This window comes from Canis lupus, chromosome 15 (assembly GCF_011100685.1).
Source record: "Canis lupus familiaris isolate Mischka breed German Shepherd chromosome 15, alternate assembly UU_Cfam_GSD_1.0, whole genome shotgun sequence".
Lineage (NCBI taxonomy): Eukaryota > Metazoa > Chordata > Mammalia > Carnivora > Canidae > Canis > Canis lupus.
In genome coordinates this window covers 48,201,997-48,225,636 of record NC_049236.1, presented here as the reverse complement: position 1 = coordinate 48,225,636, position 23,640 = coordinate 48,201,997, and the positions used below count along the sequence as shown (strand labels likewise).

Below are 23,640 nucleotides of genomic sequence, written 5' to 3'. Positions count from 1 at the left end.
CAAAACCCATAAGGTTATATAACTTGTTTTGAAAGAATTATGATTGATGCTCGCAGAGTTTAAACTGCCTGCCTAATAACACAATTGGCTATTTAGCTACCAGTGTTGCACGCATGAACTTCTGACTTTTGTCAGTTGCAACTCCACCGCTTCCTAGAATACATCCTTCTATTCTGGACTAAAATAGATAATGGAACATGGAAATTGAAACTGGAGACAAACTAAACTGTGTGCATAGGCCCTACTTCCTCAATGTCCTTTTGACGATTTTGAGTGACTCTCTTAGCAATGCTTATACTTCCTTTTGAATCTTCTTTCACATGGGCCATGCAGATGATCAAAATATGTTTCTCAGGTGTACTTGGTCTTCATTTATAGTTCCTGAATATGCTCCAGAGCCATAAAAGTGAAATGAGTGTCTTTTTATTAATGAAAGTGGCTTTTGGACCCCACTCAAGGGCAGGGGCTCGTTGCCAGGAGGACCAACTATGTGAGTAGAAGGTTAGAGCCTTCAAACTGACTGCCTGACCATGAAGGGGCGATATGGACTACAGGCTGAATTGGCCAATAACCAAAGACTTGAGCAATCAGGACTGTTATGAGGCCTTCATAAAAATCCAAAATAACAGCTTTTTAAACTTTTTTTTTTTTTTTTTTTTTTCTGAGAGCTTCCATGCTTGGGGAACCAGAATGCTTCCATGTGCTACCAAGCCAGGTCCCAAGCTCCATGAGGAAAGAAGCTCCTTTGAGATCTTGCCCTAATTATCTCTTCATTAGGCTGTTGATTTGTATTTTTTATAATATCCTTTAATAAACTTGTAAACCTACGTAAGTGAGCCCATCTAGCAAATAATTGAACCAAAGGAGGAGATTGTTGGAACCTCCAATCTGTAGCTGGTCAATTGGAAGCACAAGTAAACAGCCTGGGGCTTGCAACTGGCATCTAAAGTGAGAGTTGTGGGGTATAGTCTGGCGGGACTGAATCCTTAGCCTGTGCAATCTGTGGTTTCTCCAGTGTAGGTAGTGTCAGAATTGAGTTGAATTCTTGGACACCCTACTGGTGTTGAAGAATTGCTTGGTGTTAAGTGTGTGGGAACCCCCTGCCACCAGATCGGGATTGATCTTAGAACACCTAAAGCTATGTTATGCCAATTTGGAGGGGTCATTAGAGAACACTTAGTCTAAATACCCACCTGATGCTGAGTTTTTCTAAAACAAGTTTAAGAAGGACATCTTTACAAACAACAGCAGATTCCAAAGTGGTTATCAAGTAGATTCTTTTGCCCAGTGACCTTACATGTATTTAATGAATGGATAGCAGTCCCCAAGTGAGCAGAAAGGAAGAACTTACTGCGGGAGGAAAAATCCCATTCATCTTTAGTTAGCTCTGACCATTAGCTCTTTTCTTCACTAGATGACACAAAACCCGTGTTTGCTTTTCTTTCTTAGGATAAGCATTCCCACTGTACTTACATGTTCTTCATAAGACATTCAAGTTTTTTTTTTTAAGACATTCAAGTTTAAAAAAAAAATTATCGTAGTTGCTGTCCTCTAAGTATATTCCATTAAAAAAATGCTTCTTTTTAAAGTGCGCACAATGTAATAATACTCAAGGTAACATTGGGTTGTTTTAAGTTTAAGAAAGACTCTCTACTACCTCAGTTTCAGACACTTTTTCTGTTTGAATTACTGTTGGAATTAGTAACGCTTAAAAAGGACAGAAAGTCCTTTTCACAGAAAGTGGTCCATGTTACTAACCAATGTTACCATGTTGTTTTTAAAAATGGTTCTTCCTTTATGCTTCATTTGCTTACTCAAACTGGTCTCTCCACTGCCTGAACTCCAAAGTGGTAGATCTTTCATCATTCTGATTCTCTTTCTTGAGCTCAAAGTAATGTGTATTTTTTTCTTATTATAAAATTATTAAAAAATTAAAAAATACAGCAAAATTTGAGGACAAATATTATTCATCTTCAAAATCATTATCCAGAGACAACCATTCATCATTTTGGGTATTTCTATTATTATAAATAGTGTGTGTGTATGTACGAAATATATGGAATAGGGAAGGGATTATATCATAAATACATTTTTTACTTTTTTCTGTTAAACTTATATTTTGAGCTTCCTCACTGAATTATTTTTATTTTATTTTATTTATTTTTTGTATATTTTTTATTGGAGTTCGATTTGCCAACATAGAGCATAACACCCAGTGCTCATCCTGTCAAGTGCCCCCCTCAGTGCCTGTCACCCAGTCACCCCATCACCCCACACACCTCCCTTTCCACCACCTCTGTTCGATTCCCAGAGTTAGGAATCTCTCATTTTCTGTCTCCCTCACTGATATTTCCCACTCATTTTCTCTCCTTTCCCCTTTATTCACTTTCACTATTTTTTATATTCCCCAAATGAATGAGACCATATAATGTTTGTCCATCTCCAACTGACTTACTTCACTTAACATAATACCCTCAGTTCCATTCACATCAAAGCAAATGGTGGGTATTTGTCATTTCTAATGGCTGAGGAATATTCCATTATATACATAGACGATATCTTCTTTACCCAGCATCTTTTGATGGACACCGAGGCTTCTTTCACAGTTTGGCTATTGTGGACATTGCTGCTATAAACATTGGGGTGCAGGTGTTCCCGTGTCTCACTGCATCTGTATCTTTGGGGTAAATCCCCAGCAATGCAATTGCTGGGTCATAGGGTAGCTCTATTTTTAACTCTTTGAGGAACCTCCACACAGTTTTCCAGAGTGGTGTACCAGTTCACATTCCCACCAACAGTGCAAGAGGGTTCCCCTTTCTCCACATACTCTCCAACTTTTGTGGTTTCCTGCCTTAATTTTCCCCATTCTCACTGGGGTGAGGTGGTATCTCATTGTGGTTTTGATTTGTATTTCCCTGATGGCAAGGGATGCGGAGCATTTTCTCATGTGCTTGTTGGCCATGTCTATGTCTTCCTCTGTGAAATTTCTGTTCATGTTGTTTGCCCATTTCATGATTGGATTGTCTATTCCTTTGCTGTTGAGTTTAATAAGTTCTTTATAGATCTTGGATACTAGCCCTTTATCTGATACGTCATTTGCAAATATCTTCTCCCATTTTGTAGGTTGTTTTTGAGTTTTGTTGACTGTATCCTTTGCTGTGCAGAAGCTTTTTATCGTGATGAAGTCCCAATAATTCATTTTTGCTTTTGTTTCTCTTGCCTTCATGGATATATCTTGCAAGAAGTTCCTGTGACCAAGTTCAAAAAGGGTGTTGCCTGTGTTCTCCTCTAGGACTTTGATGGAATCTTGTCTCATGTTTAGATCTTTCATCCATTTTGAGTTTATCTTTGTGTCTGATGTAAGAGAAAGGTCTAGCTTCATTCTTCTGCATGTGGATGTCCAATTTTCCCAGCACCATTTATTGAAGAGACTGTCCTTTTTCCAGTGGATAGTCTTTCCTGCTTTGCTGAATATTAGTTGATCATAGAGTTGAGGGCCCATTTCTGGGTTCTCTATTCTGTTCTATTGATCTATGTGTTTGTTTTTGTGCCAGTACCACACTGTCTTGATGACGACAGCTTTGTAGTACAACCTGAAATCTGGCATTGTGATGCTCTGGTTTTCTTTTTCAGCAATCCCCTGGCTAATTCAGGGTCTTTTCTGATTCCATACAAATCTTAAGATGATTTGTTCCAACTCTCTGAAGAAAGTCCATGGTATTTTGATACAGATTGCATTAAATGTGTAAATTGCCCTGGGTAACACTGACATTTTTACAATATTAATTCTTCCAATCCATGAGCGTGGAAAGTTTTTCCATCCCTTTGTGTCTTCCTCAATTTCTTTCAGAAGTGTTCTGTAGTTTTTAGGGTATAGATCCTTTACTCTTTGGTTAGGTTTATTCCTAGGTATTTTATGCTTTTGGGTGCAATGGACTCCTTAATTTCTCTTTCTTCAGTCTCATTGTTAGTGCATAGAAATGCCACTGATTTCTGGGCATTGATTTTTGTATCCTGCCCCACTGCCGAATTGCTGTATGAGTTCTAGCAATCTTGGGGTAGAGTCTTTTGGGTTTTCTATGTACACTATCATGTCATCTGCAAAGAGGGAGAGTTTGACTTCTTTGCCAATTTGAATGCCTTTTATTTCTTTTTGTTGTCTGATTGCTGAGGCTAGTACTTCTAGCAGTATGTTGAATAGCAGGGGTGAGAGTGGACATCCCTGTCGTGTTCCTGATCTTAGGGGAAAGGCTCCCAGTGTTTCTCCACTGAGAATGATATTTGCTGTGGGCTTTTCATAGATGGCTTTTAAGATGCTGAGGAATGTTCCCTCTATCCCTACACTCTGAAGAGTTTTGATCAGGAATGGATGCTGTATTTTGTCAAATGCTTTCTCTGCATATATTGAGAGGATCATACGGTTCTTGTGTTTTCTCTTGTTGATATGATCTATCATGTTGATTGCTTTATGAGTGTTGAACCAGCCTTGCATTCCGGGGATAAATCCGACTTGGTTGTGGTGAATAATCTTCTTAATGTGCTGTTGGATCCTATTGGCTAGTATCTTTTTGAGAATTTTTGCATCTGTGTTCATCAGGGATATTGTCTATAATTCTCCTTTTTGGTGGGGCTGAATTATTTTTAGAGACAAATGTTTACATGCTGCATAGTATTCCATTTATTTATGAATCATTATTTTATCTACCAGTTCTTCAGTTGTTGCCCTTCAGGTTGTTTACATTTTTGTGAGCATGAATAATTCCATAATGAGCATGTTTATATACAAATGTACATCTCTGCATCTGTGATTATTTTTTTGAATAGATTTCTTGGGGAATTATTAGATCAAAAGATTTGAACATTTCTTAAGTCTCAGAGTAATCTCTAAATGATAGGGGAACCATGCAGTTTATCTAAACCAGGACACTTTTACCAGAACAAATGCTCAAATGGACAGAACTGGAGCAACAAAGATTGGAGTGATTGAAATGGAGCATAGGGTCATCCTACTAAAAGAAAATGGGCTTATTTCCTTTTATTTTTATTTATTTTTAAATTCAGCTGGCCAACATGTAGTACATCGTTAGTTTCAGATGTAGTGTTCAATAATTCATCAGTTGTATGCAATACCTAGCGCTTATCATATCATGTGCCCTCCTTAAGACCCATCACCCAGTTTTCCCATCCCCAACCCACCTCTTCTCCATCAACTCTCAGTTTGTTTCCTCTAGTTAAGAGTCTCTCATGGTTTTTCTCCCTCTCTGATGGCTTCCCATTCAGTTTTCCCTCCCTTACACTATTATCCTATGTTGTTTCTTATATCCCACAAATGAGTGAAATTGTACGATAATTGTCTTTCTCTGATTGACTTATTTTGCTCAGCATAATACCCTCTAATTACATTCACATAGTTGTAAATGGTGAGTATGCATCCTTTGTGATAGCTGAGTGATATTCCATTGTGTATATTTACCACATCTTCTTTATCCATTCATCTGCCAGTGGACATCATGACTCTTTCTACAATTTGGCTCTTGTGGACATTGCTGCTATAAACATTGGGGTAGATGCCCCTTCAGATCACTACATTTGTACCTTTGGGGTAAATACCTAGTAGTGCATTTGCTGGGTCTTAGAGTAACTCTATTTTTAACTTCTTGATGAACTTCCATATTGTATTCCAGAGTGGCTGCACCAGCTTGCTTTCCCACCAATAGTCTAAGAGGATTCCCCGTTCTCTGCATTCTGGCCAACATTTGTTGTTTCTTGACTTGTTAATTCTAGCCATTCTGACTGCTGTGAGGTGATATTGTGCTTTTGATTTGTATTACCCTGATGCCAAGTGATGTGAAGCATTTTTTCATGTGTCTCTTGGCCATTTGTATGCCTTTTTTGGAGAAATATCCATTCATGTCTTCTGCTCATTTCTTTATTGGATTATTTGTTTTTTGGTGTTAAGTTTGATAAGTTCCTTGGAGATCTTGGATACCTAGCCCTTCATCTGATAAGGCATTTGCAAATATCATCCCCCATTCTATAGGTTGCCTTTTAATTTTGTGGACTGTTTCCTTTGCTGTGCAGAAGCTTTTTATTTTGATGAAGTCCCAAAAGTTCTTTTTTGCATTTGTTTCCCTTGCTTTTGGAGATGTTTCTAGCAATAAGTTGCTGCAGCTGAGGTTGAAGAGGTTGCTGCCTGTGTTCTCCTCTAGGATTTTGATAGATTCCTATCTCACGTTTAGGTCTTTCATCCATTTTGCGTTTATCTGTGCGTACGGTTTAAGAAAATGGTCCAGTTTCATTCTTCCACATGTGGCTGTCCAATTTTCCTGATATCATTTGTTGAGGAAACTGTCTTTTTCCATTGGATATTCTTTCCTGCTTTGTAAAAGATTAGTTGACCATAGAGCTGAGGGTCCATTTCTGGGTTCTCTATTCTGTTCCATTGATCTATATGTCTTTTTTTTTGTGCCAGTATCATATTGTCATGATGATAATATAGTTTTGTAATATAGCTTGTAGTCTGGCATTATCATGCCACCAGGATGCATTCCTAAAAACTTACAAACTACCAAAACTGAAACAGGATGAAATAGAAAACCTGAATAGACCCAGCAAGGAAATTGATTCAGTAATCAAAAGTCTCCCAACAAACTAGAGTCCAGGGTTGGATGGCTTCCCAGGTAAATTCTACCAAACATTTAAAGAACTAATAACGATTTTTCTGAAGCTGTTTTAAAAAGATGGAAGGAAAACTTCCAAACTCATTCTATGAGGCCACCATTACCTTGATCCTCAAACCAGACAAAGACTTTACCAAAAAGGAGAATTACAGGCCAATATCCCTAGTGAAGATCAATGCCAAAATTCTCACCAAGCCTAGCCAATAGGATCTAACAGTACATTAAAAGGATTTTTCACCATGACCCACCACGAGCAAGTAGGATTTATTCTGGGTCTGCAAGAGTGGTTCAGCATTCACAAGTCAATCAATGTGATGCATCACATTAATAAAAGAAAGGACAAGAACCATATGATTCTCTCAATTGATACAGAAAAGGCATTTGACGGAATACGGCACTCTTTCTTGATTAAAACTTCACAGTGTAGGGATAGAGGGAATGTAACTCATTATCATAAGAGCCATCTATGAAAAGCCCATGAAGAATATCATTCTTGATGGAGAAAAACTGAGAGCTTTTCCCTGAAGGTCAGGAACATGGCAGGGATATCCACTATCACCACTGTTGTTCAACATAGTACTAGAAGTCCTAGCCTCAGCAATCAAACAACAAAAAGAAATAAAAAGCATTCAAATTGCCCAAGAAGTCAAACTCTCACTCTTCGCAGATGGCATGATACTTTATGTGGAAAACCCAAAAACCTCCACTGAAAATTCCTAGGACTCATACAGGAATTCAGCAATGTGGCAGGATATAAAATCAATACACAGAAATCAGTTGCATTTCTATACAACAATAATAAGACTGAAGAAAGAGAAATTAAAGAATCAATCCCATTTACAATTGCACCTAGGAATAAGATATTTAGGAATAAACCCAACCAAAGAGTAAAGAATCTGTACTCTTAAGACTACAGAACACTTATGAAAGAAATTAAGGAAGACAAAAAATGATGGAAAAACACTCCATGCTCATGGATTGGACAAATAAATATTGTTAAAATGTCTGTGCTACCCAGAGCAATCTAGACATTCAATGCAATTCCTATTAAAACACCATTGACATTTTTCACAGAGCTGGAACAAATAATCTTAAAATTTGTATGGAACAGTAAATACCCCAAATAGCCAGAGGAATGTTGAAAAAAATGATTTTTCCTTTTAAAGTAAAATTCCTCCAATGTTACCCCCATTAGAATTTCTAAAATCTCTTTGCATGGCTGATTTTTACTAAAGGTAATAAAAGTGTATTGTCATAACAGTTCATTATTAAGCACAAGAATTCATGCTTTTTTATTCATCAGAGGTCTGTTTATGAATGAATGTATAACTACAGTGAGGATTAGAAATTGCACATACATGCGCACACAATTTAAGACCGACAATGCAACTGCATAAAATTATAGATCTGAATGTAATGCATTTCAAAGCATTATTGTGAAGAGGAAGCCTGAACTAAGTAATCAACCAACAAGTATATAAAATAATAAAAGATGAAAGAACTTTTATTAGTCCATCTTAATTTCCCAAATAGAATGTGAAAGAAATTATACTCTACTATGGACTATTTTGAAGAGATAACTTTCACACTGAAAGCAAATAGATTCATTGCCTTGTAATAAGAGGACACTTTAAGAGACAATATGACATTTAAATATGACACAACTATTTTAAGGCAGTCTTTGTCTTTACTCTTTATTCTTTTGCCTTCATTTTACTTCTATACCTTGATAAAGCATTATGTTTGACAGGGGCAGATATTTAAATGCTAATTCTATGATGAAAATTAAATAAGACATTAAAAAAAAACCTCAGCAGATTTTAAAGTGGTTGCCATGAGCATTCTTGGCACACAGTGATATTCAGTGTATTTAACAGAAGTTTCCTGGGGTCGTTTGACCAAAAAAAAAATTGTGTTCTTTATAGGAATTACATAATCACTGATGAATGTTCTTGTTCTAATTATAATTTATTTGTAGAACTTTTGTTTTACTCTTTATAATATATGTAGAAAGAATTAGGATCTATGTTTATTCAATACAGTGCTGGAATTTCTACTATAGCAATTAGAAAAAAAGAAATGAAAAGCATCCGCATTGGTAAGCAAGAGATAAAGAGAATCATGTAGAATACACGACACTGTACATAGAAAACCCTAAAGACTCCACCAAAAAAACTGCTGGAACTAATAAATTAATGCACAAAAGTTTCAGGGCACAAAATTAATATACAGAAATCTGTTGCATTTCTATACATTAATAATTAACTAGGAAAAAGATATTAAGAAAACAATTTCATTCACAATCACACCTAAAATAATAAAATATCTGGGAATGAACTTAACCAAAAAAATGATGAAAATATAAATAATAAAAATAAATGTGTAGTAGGAAGAACACTGGACAAGTAAAGGCAATTTGTCTTCTTTTCCAATCTGGATACTTTCATTTTATTTTCTTTGCATTATTCCGTTGATTAGAACTTCCACTATAATGCTATAGAGCAGTGATGAGAGCAAGCATCCTTGCCTTGTTACCGCCCTTGGGAGAAAGTTGTTCAGTCTTCTACCATTATGTATGATGTTAGCTGTACATTTTTCACAGGTGCTGTTTGTCAGGTGAAGGAAATTTCTATTCTATTCTTTTCATAGCCTGTTGACAAATGATGATGATGATGATGATGATAATGATAGTGATGATGATTAAAGAATGGGTGTTGGATTTTGTCAAAAAATTTTTTTTCTGAATCTTTTGAAATGATCATATAGTTTTTCTCTTTGCATTTGTTAATATGGTAAATTACATTTATTGATATTTGATTGTTAAATTATTCTTGTTTTGCTGGGATAAACTTTATTTTGTTAGGATATATTATCCTTTCTGTATATTACCACATGTATTTTACTAATATATTGTGTGGAATTTTCTTATGTATGATCTGTGAGGGATATATCTATAGGTTTTATTTTGTTTTTTCTTGATCTGTCTGATTTGACTTAGTGTTTGACTAATTGAAGGAGTTGGGGAGTATTTTTTCCTTTTTTCAATTGTCTGGAAGAACTGTCGGTTACTGATATGTCTCCTTCAAAAATTTGGTAAAATTCACCAATGAAGCCATCTGAGCCTGGGGTTTTCTTTATGGAAAAGTTTTAATTACACATTCAGTTTTAAAAATTGATATAGAGCTAGTCAGGTTATCTGTTTTTTTCTTGAGTTAGCTTTGGGAGCTTGTATCTTTCAAGAATACCATTTTATCTAAGTTGTTGAATTTGTGGGCATAAAATTGTTGCTAATATGCCTTTATTATTATTTTACTTTCTGCAGAATTGCATTGATGTGATTTCTTTCATTACTGATATTTGTAATGAATTTCTGTCCACACTTTCTTTTTCCTTATCAGTCTGAATAGAAGTTTATCAATTTTATTGTTTTTTTTTCAACAAACTAGCTTTTGAAGTTACTGACTTTGTTGTTGTTTTCTCTTTTTGATTTCTTTTCTGGTTTTTTATTTTGCTTCCTCTAGGTCTCATTTGCTATTCTCTTAATAGTGTTATTTAAATCTTCTTTATCCTTAGCCTTTTTCTATCTATTTTGTCTATCAATTATTGAAAGAGGGATATTGAAGTCTCCAACTATAATTGTATATTTATTTCTCTTTGCAGTTCTATCAGTTTTTTACGTTGTATAGTGTTAAGTTCTGTCAGTAGGTTCATAAACCTTTAGGGTTAAGACCTCCTTATCATTATGAAGTGATTTTCTTTATTCCTTGTAATATTCTTTGCTCTGAAATCTAATTTCTTTAATATTAACATAACCACTCTAGCTTCTTTTGCTAAGTGTAGAAAAGTCTAACCTTTCATTCATTCTTTTTTTTTTTTTAAAGATTTTATATATTTATTCATGAGAGACACAGAGAGAGGCTGAGTGAGAAGCAGGCTCCCTACAGGGGGAGCCTGATGTGGGACTGATCTGAGACCCTGGACCTAAGGCAGATGCTCAATCACTGAGCCACCCAGGTGTCCCAAAAGTCTATCCTTTTACTTTGAACCTCTTTTAGCTATTGAGCACCACACATTTTTGGGTTTTATGTTTTACACGGTGGGTCTCTGGTCTCATTTTGCACTCTTAGGGGACCTGGCCTTTGTCTTTTCTCCTCCATTTTGCCCCATTAAAATGCTGGGTCTCAATGGTTGATAGTTTTATTTGAAAGGATATGGAGAAGGACATATTTTGGATTTAAAAGATTATGTTTTTTTTGTTTTAAATATTTTTACTTATTTATTCATTAGAGACACACACTGGGGCGGGGGGGGGGGGGGGGGCCGGGGTGTGGGAGAGAGAAGCAGGCTCCATGCAGGAAGCCCGATGCGGGACTCGATCCCGGGTCTGCAGGATCACGCTCTGGGCTGAGGGCGGCACTAAAGTGCTGAGCGACCTTGACTGCCCAAGATCATAGGTTTTATCTGGTTGAGTTTGTGATTCTGGATAACCACCTTGGGGCCTATGTCCAGCAGGCAGTTAAAAAGCATGGCTATAGAACTCAGGCGATATCAGTCCCTGGGAGGTACTTGAATTAATGCGTATAAATGAATTCCTCTAAGAAAGCTATTCAGAATGAGAGAAAGACCAAGAATGAAAACCTTAGATGCATGGATATTTACTGAGAAAGAATCTGTAGTTTAGGTAAATTCTAATTTACTAGGGATACTTATGGTAATGAAAGTTTCTTATATGTATGAATTGTTAAATGCAAATGATAGTGAATCCTTTATTATGGAGAATTGTTTGGATATTTCACTCTAGATCTGTGGAGATTTTAATATTCCTTCTAAAGTGCTTGATCTAAATGTAATACCCTAAATAGTTTAAATTATCTATAAATGTTTTTGTAAATTTAGTCTCAGAGGCTGCAAAGAATTCAGTTGTCCTGGTGAGCAAGTTATATAAACTGCCCAAAGGCTCAAGCTCATCAGCTGTTTTGTTCATAATCTAAGTGCCAAGTGATACTGCAGAGGATTTACATATCTTAAGCTTTCAGTAAATACATGATTAAATTGCCAAGTCTTATGAGTATTTTCCTTAATGACCCTTGATCTCTCTTTAAGTGCTACGCTTGCTGAGTAACCTTACCCTGATTGGGATGGGGAAAAATATTGGGATAATCTCATTGCAGACAGAAATGTCACAGGCTGGATTCTGCATGTTAGAACTCTTGGCAGCAGATGTTCAAGTAAGAGAGGGTGTGTGGGCTGTTCAGACAATTGATCCTAAATAGGATTTTATTTTAACTTTAAAATGCACTTGTCTAGAAATTTTTAAGTGATGCAATGACATTTGATATTCTATCTCTACTTAATTTTTCTCTTGTTGACTCTGTTTGCTATTGGTGTAATTTATTATGCCTGTAACAATCCAAAGACAGGCTAGAAAATCAGATGATTCATTATGATTTATCTAATGAATAAACTTTTCAATTTCTAACCCTGGTTTTGTTATCATAGAGATTGTGAAGTGGGCAAGGTCATTCTGCTTCCTGGTGTTGCAGTTAATCCAGTCTTCAAATTGTAAAAGGCTTCACAGTGATTGTGAAATTATGTCTCTGCTGAAGGCATGATTACTAACAGTTTAATCTACTCACCTCCTCACATTTTTTGTGTGTGAAATACAAGTTTAATTTGAAGCAAAATGCAAGATGTGTGAAAAGAACCTCATCTCCTGTTGAGTTATCTTTCTAGGAATTTAGAGAGGTGATAAAATTTCTTACATCAGGGCTGTGAGTTACTTTTCTTGAGACATTGACTAGTAGTCCCACTCATTTTATATAGAGTTATCTTGGCCCATGTAACTAAAATTAGATCAGGTGTATAAGATAAAAGTACTATATACTCTAAAATCTAAAGCAGATCCCCTTAGTACATACTGTTTATAAAAACCCATCTTATGTTGGCTCTTTCTTAAGTGTATCTATAGTGCCTCTTACACTGCCATTCATTCTCTTCTTATTTTTCAAACCAATATTTACACAGTTCTTCAAAAGCCAGTTTAACTTGTCATCTTAATGACAGAGACTAATGATCTGCAATGATGATAGCACAGCTCAACAGACCATTTAATTAATATTCAGAGCTAAAGCATGCAGTTACAATACTGAAACTTTTATTGTAATCAACAAAATCAGTGGAAAAAAGACCACAGACCCTCAAACAAGATGTACTCTTGAAACTAGGGTCAAGTTCAGGTAATATTATCCTTTAAAACTGATGCTAACACCGTGCATGGATGGAATTTGCTATTTACAGCCATCTCTCTTAGAAGTGACTCAGCTAGTGTAATTTTGAAATGACACAAGCTGAATATGACACCAGGAACAAACCATACTAAGTTATAATTAAGTATAATGAAAGAAAAAATCTATTAGAGGTATTTTGAAATGAATAAAGGTCTTGGATCTTTGAAGAGTCAGAGTTACAGAATACGAATTTCAACAAAATCACGAAAATCTGTGTGCCAAGGTTTCTCAGGCAAGAGCAACGTCTGCCGCTGTGGAGATCTTCATGACAGTTACTATAAGAAATGGATAAATTGTCATTTTGGTGATAGTTACTTTGTTTAATGAAAATCATCTCATTAGCTTTTACTTCTTCCTATTCTGCCTTAAAAATTATGAGTAATGCATGCGTGTTTTTAGGAAAATTAGAAAATAAAAATAAAAAAGATTATGAAATTGCATCAAATTTATTTTTATTTTTTTAATAAAATATGGTCAATATTATTTTGAACCTAATACTTGTTTTTGATAATAATATCATTAGGTTAATATGTTTTAATTAGCCTTAGGTAAAATAACAAAAAAATGTGATTACTACACTGGGGTCAATAACCCCAGTCAATTTTTTTGAACACCAATAAAAAAATAAATTAAAAAAATTTGCCTATGATTTGCTAAATATATATATATATATATATCATAGGCAAATTTTTTTAATTTATTTTTTTATTGGTGTTCAATTTGCCAACATATAGAATAACACCCAGTGCTCATCCCATCAAGTGACCCCCTCAGTGCCCGTCACCCAGTCACCCCCACCCCGCCGCCCACCTCCCTTTCTACCACCCCTTGTTCGTGTCCCAGAGTTAGGAGTCTCTCATGTTCTGTCTCTCTTAAATCATAGAAATTTTTAAAATAGTGAATAACACACAGCTCTTTATCTTTTTTCTTCTCATTCTCAAAAGTACTTCATCTTTGATTTTTCTCTTGTAGTTCTCACACTGTCTTACCTGGTCAGTATCTGCTTCATCTTACTTCATAACAAAGCCATTTTTATTCTTTATTGTGCCTTACAAGCACTTCGTGTAGGAGAACACTTTTCCAGAAAGACTGACTTTCTTTTCTTGGTTCCCATGATCCCAGTATTTGCCATCATATAAGATTCATAAGTTTTAGTTGCAGATCTAAATTTTACTAGAACATTTCATGGAGTAGTATTTTGGGGAGTACTTCATATGTGTAAAGTGGTTGTAGAGTGGTTAGGTAGAGGAAAATGTGTCCCTATGTTTAGCAGCTGTCAACTGCCTTCATTTTTATCATTTTCCAGGTTGGTGGCAGACTCACATCTTACTCCACGGCCCCTTTGGCCCCTTTACTCTGTTCTTTCCTGCTTTCTGTAATATTCATTTGAAATGAACATTAAAGCAATGCCTCTGTTGAGTTTGAACTAAGGTTACTATAGTAAAAAGTTAAATATAAAATTTCAGGTAAATAATTTAAATCATAGCTGATAGGAGATATGTGGCTTGAGACTTGTCATTTTTGTTAAGACATCACTTGTAGGATGTAGAGCTTTTATCCAGCTATGATGCTTATGGTGCCTGTTTCTGCACAGCATCATCCTCATTTAAACACCCCCTTTGGATAAATTTGGATTTTTTGTTTTGTTTTGTTTTTTGAGGAAAATATGTCCTTTCCCTGACAAATAGGGCACATTGCTCAAGTCTACAACAGATACGACCAAGTGCTTTGTGCTCTTACCTACTTTTCTCCATTGCAGAGAATCTTCTATATTGAAGAAATGAGTTCCAGATTCTTCAGGCATGGCATCTTTCTGTGGGAGTTTCTCTTCATTCCTTTCATAGCAAGAGGCTATAAGCTCAATGGTTAAGAGCTTGAGTTTTTAAGCCAGTGGATCCTGGGTTGAATCCTGGCTCTGCCTCCGGAAGCTCTTTGGCTTTGAAGAAGTTACTGGACTTCTCTAAGCCCTAGTGTCCTTATCTCAGAAATTGATATGATCAGTACTAAGTGCAGAGCAATGTCATGGATCTTCAATAAAGCCATGATTTAAAAGGTTGGCATAGTGAAGATGGCACCCTGGGGGCTTCACATACCAATTACTCTTACTTTAAGACCTCTATGAGAGTCTCTCTGATGTTCCAGTTTAGGGAAGAAGCACCTTGGCTCTTGTACTTCTCTAAGCCTCTTTTCCTCCCTTTGGAGCCTCTTAATATCTCACCTCTTCCATGTATTTTCATAGGTACACTAAACTCAACATGCAAAAATATAACACTCTGCAACAATTGCAAATGTTTATTCTTTCTGGTGTTGTATAAATCCTGCTATACAGCACACCAGCACAATGTATTGTCCATCTTCCTGCTTTCTGATGATGAGAGTGAAGGTGATGGACTCTGTATAAGTAGGAAGCCACCATATTTTTAGGATAAAGGCCAATATTAATAAAATTTAATTATATTTAAACTTCACTCATTGAATACTCAATAGACTTTGTGATTTCACTTTAGATGGTGTTAGCAGAATATGGGCATGATGTGTGTGTGTGTGTGTGTGTGTGTGTGTGCAGAGCAGCACTTCATGTTTAATATGTATTTAAATCTAAAATTTTTACTAAAGCTGCTACTGAAAATTGCTGCATGGGACAGAGATTAACATCTTTGGGATCCCCTAGTAAGAGTAATTAGTAAAGGTGATTTAAATAAAAAAGTATTTGGGGATTTGTCTGTTAGAGGTTGTAGAGATCTGTGGAGAACCTTATCATTGAATTATAACTGAATAGGTTTTTAATAAATTAATCGGAACTAGAAATTATTTTTCTACTCCCTCATGTGAAACTATGCCTAAAACTTATTAAATAACAAGGCAATTAAATTTTCCTACAGGCAGCATTGATTGCCTTGTAGAGAGGGCCAGATGAACAGAACCTACAGGATCAAGATGCCTTTGTAATAAAGAAATACTGCAGGCTTTGTCCTCAGTGCTCCCATCTTAATGAAATAAGAATGTCCTTTTCAATTAGCATTTGGTGCTACCTCACAGAAGAAGAAATAAAATGCTGGGTAACTTTTTATCAAGAGATTGATACGGTTTGTTGTGAAGCACAATGCTGTAACTACTGGTGATTTGAATATGAAGCCTAGAAGGAGGTAACTTTTGTCCCAGACTGGATCCCCCTGTTATCTTTTAAGACACTCTTCATCCCTCCATCCCCTTGTCACTGAAGAGGAGCTTGTAAAGCTGATTTAGAAGGATGATTCTCCAAATATAATCTTATTATGTTCATTATTTTTTAACTCACATATTTCTAAATTTCTTCATCATTGAGCAACCTGTTGTGTTATTTAAGATATGAGATACAATTTTAAAAATTACCATACAGTTTTTCTTGATATTTTACTTAAAATTATTATAAGGTAGCTTAACTTCTTTTTTTAGATTGAGATATAATTGACACATCACATTATATTAGTTTCAGGTGCACAATATGAGTCGATACTTGTATATATTGCAAAATGATCGTAGTAAGTCTAATTTAACATCCCTCAAGAATACATACACAGTTTTTTTCTTGTAATGAGGACATTGAAGATCTACTTTCTTAACAACTTGCAAAAACACAATACACTATTATTAACTATAGTCACCATGCTGTATGTTGCATGTCCCATGCTGCAGGGGGATACCCAAGCCTTTTTTATTTGGCAGCTGGAATCTTGAAGCTTTTGACTCCCTTCATCCATTTTACCCCTCCCCACTCCTTGCCTCTGACAACCACCAATCTGTTCTTTATATCTGTGAGTTCAGTTTTGCTTGTTTTTTTTTTTTTGATTCCACATGTAAGTGAGGTCATAAAATATTTGTCTTTTTCTGACTTATTTCACTTATCATATATATATATATATATATATATATATATATATATAATGTTTTCTTTATCCATTCACCTATCAATGGACACTTAGATTGCTTTCATGTCTTGGCTAATGCTGCAGTGAATGTAGAGTTGTATATTTCTTTTTGAGTTAGTGTTTTAATTTTCTTTAGGTTAATACTCAAAAGTGGAATCGTTGGGTCATATGGTAGTGCTATTTTAAATTTTTTGACGAACTTCTGTACTGTTTTCCATAGTGACTGCACCAGTTTATATTCCCACCAACAGTGCACAAGGGTTCCTTTTTCTCCATATCCTAATACTTGGTATTTATTTATTTTTTTTATAATAGCAATAGCCATTCTAACAGATGTGAGGTGATTCCTCATGATACTTTTGATTTGCATTTCCCTGATGATTAGTGATGGTGTATACCTTTCTATGTACCTGTTGGCCATCTATATGTCTCCTATCTATTCAGCTCCTCTGCCCATTTTTTTAAGCCAGTATTTGTTTTATTGCTCTTGAGGTTTTTGAGTTCTTTATACATTTTGAACATAATCCCTTATTAGGTATATTATTTGCAAAAATTTTATCCCAATCACTAGATAGTCTTTTCATTTTGTTGATGATTTTCTTTGCTCTGCACAAACTTTTTAGTTGATGTAGCCTCTAGTTGTTGATTTTTGCTTCTGTTGCCTTTGCTTTTGATGTCATTTTAAAAAATCATGGCCAAGACCAATGTCAAAGAGATATTGCTTATGTTTTCTTCTAGGAGTTTTATGATTTCACATCTTACATTCAAGTCTTTGATCCATTTTGTGTTAATTTTTGTGTCCAATGTAACATAGTGGTCCAATCTCATTCTTCTGTGTGTAGCTGTCCAATTTTCCCAACACCATTTATTAAGAGACTGTCCTTTATCCATTGTATATTCTTGCCTCCTTTCTTGTAAATTAATTGGCCCCATATGCATGGGTTTATTTCTGGGATCTCTATTCTGTTCCATTGGTCTATGTGTCAGTTTTTATGCCAATATCATACTATTTTGATTGCTATAGCTTTGTAGCATAGTTTGAAATCAGGAAGCATGATGCTTCCAGGTTTGTTCTTCTTTTTCAAGATTGTTTTGGCTATCTGGGGTCTTTTGTGGTTTCACAATTTTAGGGTTGTTTATTCCATTTCTGTAAAAAATGCCATTGTAATTACTTCTTATTTGGCTAGACTGATTAGTTTTGTCATCTGTCGTTAAATTTGACAGCCTTTATGCTGCCTTAGTCTTTTTTTTTTCCTTCTAAAGAACCATGCCTAGATCTTTTATTCTTTAATCATGAAGTTTATTTTGGGAAACTTATACCTTCTATTATCACTTTTTAAAAAATTGTGAGGTCTTGCTCTTGTGTCTTTTACTTTCTTAAATTGCTGTCTTCTTACCTGTATATATTGTCCCAGTTGATAATTAAGCCTTGTTAATGAAGACCAATTCCTGTTTCTTACTGTAAGCTACCAGATTGCTTCTTTTGTGAGTACTTATAATAACATCTCCTTTAGTTCTAAGGTACTTAATTTTCACTTTATATAGCTGGTAACTTTTTTCATAAATTTTGTAAGTTAAAAACTGTTTTTCATTTTTAATTAATGCTATTCGTTTGGAAAATTGAGGTCCCAGAAAACAAGTTATATCATTCAAGAAGTCAGAAGCTAAACCTAGTTTTGGTACATGTATTTCTGGGGAACTGGCTTTTTGTACTACTAAATAAACTGCTGTAATTAATTGCTACAATGAATTGTTTTACAAATAATTTTTGAACACTGTATTTAGAGAATTTTCCTAGGATCTGTGAGGGATATTATAATTCAGACAGAAATATCCTTAAGACACTTGCAGTGTAATATAGGAAATGATATTTGCACACAAATAAACGTAACACAAGATTTAAAAGGACAGTGTCATAAATGAGAGATAGTGTAAGGGCTATGGGATTCTGAAGAGACAAGGAAGACTTCCAATGTGGAGGATAAGAGAAAACTTTGTGCAGGAGGAGGCCTATGATATGTTCCTCAAAGGGAAACCAGGATTGTTTATTCTTTGGAAAGTAGGGAAGTTGATATCCAGATGGCAAGAACAGAACAAGCAACTAAGGAAAGAGGAAAGCAAAGGTGCTTGTGGTGGGAATAGGAAATGGGGAGCTTGCTGGTCATGTGTAAATGAGAGCATGGAGACTTAGAGTTGTACTTATGGCTTTGGGTTATTTATTACCATATTATTTTATAAACACTGACACTTTGATCAAAAGAGGATCATGAATATGATAGTTTCTCTTTTTTAACAAAAGATTTTATTTATTTATTTTTGAGAGAGAGTGACTATGTGTATGTGTGTGAGCAGGGGGAGGGATAGAGGGAGAGGAAGAGAATCTCTAACAGATTCCATGCTGAGCTGGAGCTCCATGTGGGACTTGATCCCATGACCCTGAGATCATCACCTGAACTGAAACCAAGAGTCAGATACCCAAAGTGCTGAGCCACCCAGGCGCCCCTGATAGTCTCCCTTTATCCCAATTTTGCTTTCTGTGCTTTCACTTACTGGTGGTCAGCTATGGTCTGGAAGCAGATGATTCTCCTTCTGATTTATCATCAGAAGGTCAGTAGTACCTAATGCTACATCACAATGCCTACGTCATTCATCTGACTTCATCTCATCACTTCATAGACATTTCATCATCTCACATCATCACAAGAAGACAGTAAGTACAGTACAATAAGATATTTTGAGTGGTCACATTCACCTAACTTTTATTACAGTATATTGTTATAATTATTCTATTTTATCATCGTTGTTGCTTAATCTCTTATTGTGCCTAATTTGTAATGAAACTTTATCATAAATGTGTTTATATAGGAAAAAGCATAGTATTGTAGGGTTTGTACTATCCACTGTTTCAGGCATCCACTACGGAACATAGAAGTGTCCTCCATGGATAAAGGTGGGGGAACTACTGTAGATCCATGATTGAGAGAGATCGTCATATATTTTTTTTCTTTTTGATGTTGAGTAATAAGGCTATGTGTGAAGGAAGAGCTGAATTAGTGTATTATTTGGCTCTAAACACTTACTCATTTTCACATCCTGGCCTATATATCATAGGCTTAGGAATTGACATAGGCATAGGTCCAGGAAATTGACAGAATAGTAATAGTTTTGTATCTTGTGATTTTAGGGATACTAGGAAACTTGTTTTTACAAAGACTTAACAAAATCCTCTGTCTGCTAATATCTAATATTTTCTTATACCCGTTCCTTTAAAGCACATGATCAATACTTGATGTATTTTCCCCTGTTAAAATATAAAGGCCTCTGGATATAGTTCAAGAACATATGCAGGGAGAGGATATCTCCAAAGGGGAAGAACATTTCTGGAAGAATAGCTAGGCAAACACTGATTTTTATTTTTTTGACTGACTTCGCAATTTTACCTAACCTACTGTTTTGATATACCTCGGGAATGTCAAATATAAATAAATGCATACATACATATAAATAAAATATATAAATACAACACACTGAGTTCACTGGTGGTTTTATATTATTTTTATTTAATAAAAATGAAACAAAATGACCTAAAAGATGTTTCCTAGCACATGAAATCAGGAACCAGACTCTTAGTTGGTAGTTGGATTTGGGATTTTTCTCTGGAGGAAGATCAGCTGTTCTTTTTTAATGAATACCTTGATTTCTGTTAATGAACTACTCAGATGTATAAAAGAACAATTAAGTTCATCTCAGCCTTCTGCTATATTATTATAATTTTGTATAAATAGTTCTTAATAAAGTCATTTTCTAAATTGATTTTATTTTATGTAATACAAGTTTTTTACTTAGAAAGGAAAATACTTGAAGAGCTAGCATATGGTTACCTTATGCTGCTCTTCACTTGCTTCTTCCTTTAGTGCATTTCATGCTCTTCTCTGTTGTCTTTTTCCCCCTATTTTCTGTGATTTCTTCTTCCATGTAGGATTCAGTGCCTTCATGCTGCTCTTGGACATTTGAGCCTTCCTCACTTTCCTGCCTTACCTGGGCCTGTGTGGTTCCTCCAGCACCCTGACAAGTCTAGACTTCCCTTTGCATCCTCTTCAGCTTTTCCTTTTGTACCTAATACTGCTTATTTGTCCGTCTGTCCTCCTTTCCCACTTCCCTCTCTCGCTTCCTCCCTCCTTCCTCTGTTTCCTCGTCTTTTTCCTCTTCTGCCTCCCTCCCACGCCTTTCTCTCTCTTTGTGGCACATAGAGGCTTGTACATCTCATCAATTTTCACAAAGGACTTGTTTTTTTTGTTTTGTTGACAGTCTCTACTGTTTTGTTTTTTGCAGTTGTTTTGATTACATTCATTTTTGCTCTTGTCTTTATTAGTTTCTTCCTTCTACTTTCTTTGGATTTAATAATTTTTGCTTTATATGTGTTAAAGTTGAATATTTTAAATATGTATTTCATTTAATAAATACGTGTAGGGCAATAAATTTACTTCTTGATGCTACTTTGTATTCCATAAGTTTGCTGTGTTTGCATTTGCTCCCTGTTCTAAATATTTCATAATTTCCATTTTGATCTACTCTTTAATCACTTAGTCATTCAGGAGTACACTTTAAAAAACAATCTTCACTGTTGATTTCTAAAAATTGTATTATTCAAATATTTAACATTTATTGGGACATTTCAGGTGACTGAGTATATGGAAAAATTTTTAATGCTCCATATGTGCTTAAAATATGTATTTTTAACTTGTGCAGGATTCTAAAAATATATATTACAACAAGCATCTAACGTTAAATTTATATCCATATTATTTTGTACGTACTTGATCCATGTTTTTTTTTTTTTTTTGATCCATGTTTCTAATAGTGGTATGCTAAAATCTCCCTCTCCAATTGTTTTAACACTTTTTCTGTGTAATTCTATTAATTGAAAATTTGGAGCTATTTTGTTAGGTTTATACAAATTAATGATTGTCCTAACATCTTGAAGCATTGTTTCTTTAACCATAATTTGTTTATTTATTTAATTAAAGATTTTAATTTATTTATTCATGAGAAACACACACACAGAGAGGCAGAGACCCAGGCAGAGGGAGAAGCAGGCTCTATGCAAGGAGCCTGATATGAGACTTGATCCCAGGACTCCAGGATCATGCCCTGGGTGGAAGGCAGATGCTCAACCACTGAGCCACCCAGGCGTCCCTCTTTAACCATAATTTAGTGTGCCTCTTCATTCCTGTTAATAATTTTGATCTAATATCTGTTTTTGCCTGGTAGCACTAGTATTACACCAGCTTTTTTTATTATTTTTTTGGTAAATATTTTTTCATGAATTTCTAATCTTTCTGTGTTCTTTGGTTTTAAGTGTATCTTTTCTTTTTTAAAGATTTTATTTATTTATTCATGAGAGACACGGAGACAGAGAGAGAGGCAGAGACACAGGCAGAGGGAGAAGCAGGCTCGAAGCAGGGAGCTCGACGTGGGACTCCATCCCCGGCCTCCAGAATCACACCCTGGGCTGAAGGCAGTGCTAAACTGCTGAGCCACCTGGGTTGCCCTAAGTCTATCTTTTACAACTAACCCTTTCATTGAATTTTATTTGTATTGGTTTATTCTATAATCTTTGTCTATTAATAGATATAATCTGTATTTATGACACTTATAAGTTTATTTAGGTTTCTATTTAAATTCTATTTTTTCTTTGCTTTTTTTTTCCTTCTCTTACCTTCTTTTGACTTGATAGAATTTCCATTAATTATTATAAGATTCCTCTGATAGTTTCAGAGCTATACATTGTATTGCCATTCTGTTAGAAGTCATCCTTAGCATGTTAGTGAAAATATTTGTCTCTATTTTTTTTTAACTTACTTAGTGCATTTATTTTCTTCTTAAACAAGACAAAGGCCCTGAACCTTTAATCTGTTGAAAACTGCTCCCTTTTGGATCTTGCCTACCCCCTTCCTGGTTATTATATTTAAAAATTTAGTTTCACATGAAAAAAATCCATATTGACTACGCATAGGTTTTTGTAGATAGAGCTATTTAAATTTATAAACATTATCACATTTCTGTGCTTATATCTTTTTTCTTGCATTTTATTCATTCCTTTCGGGCTCACTTTCTTCTTCCTGAAGTATGTCTATTAACCACTCATTTTGGGGAGATCTGTGTGTGCTTGTGTGTGTGTGTGTGTGTGTGTGTGTGTGTCAAGATTTCTTAGACTTAGTATTTCTAAAAGCCCTTATTTTGTTCTCACTTTTACATGATAGTTTAGATTGATTTTGAATTTTGTTTCTTGTTATTTTTCCTCTGATGTTCTAAGATAATGTCTTCTGTCAACTGTCATTGCTGATGAGAGATTTTGCCAAAGTTGTCATTCCTTTCTATATAGCCTATCTTTTCTCTATGTTGGAATTTACGGGGTTTTTTATTCCTTTATTCATTATCCTTCAAATATTTATTGATTGACAACTAGTCCTGTAGACACTGGGTTTTCATCAGTGTACAAAGCAGTATAAATATCCGTGCACTCATAGATCTTACAGTCTAATGAGTGAATATATTAGCTAAGCTAAAGCTACCACTGTAATAAATTAAGCCCCTGATTATCACTGGCTTAATGCTTTGAGATTTTATTTTTCATACTATCTCTTTTTTTTTTTTTAAGATTTTATTTATTCATGAGAGACAGAGAGAGGCAGAGACATAGACAGAAGTAGAAGCAGGCTTCTTCTGGGGAGCCCAATGTGGGACTCGATCCCAGGACTCCTG

General features: G+C 35.2%; 1 protein-coding gene across 5 annotated transcripts in view; it reads left to right on the top strand.

Moving 5' to 3' along the window:
• IQCM (IQ motif containing M) overlaps positions 1-23,640 on the top strand; it is a 436,649-nt gene that overhangs the window by 25,452 nt on the left and 387,557 nt on the right. The window contains exon 2 of one of the 5 annotated variants that reach the window (XM_038558975.1): positions 19,552-19,585. The exons of the other annotated variants lie outside the window; for them this stretch is intronic. The gene's annotated coding sequence lies outside the window, so the exon portion shown is untranslated. The remainder of the gene's footprint in view (positions 1-19,551; positions 19,586-23,640) is intronic. 5 annotated transcript variants of the gene reach the window in all.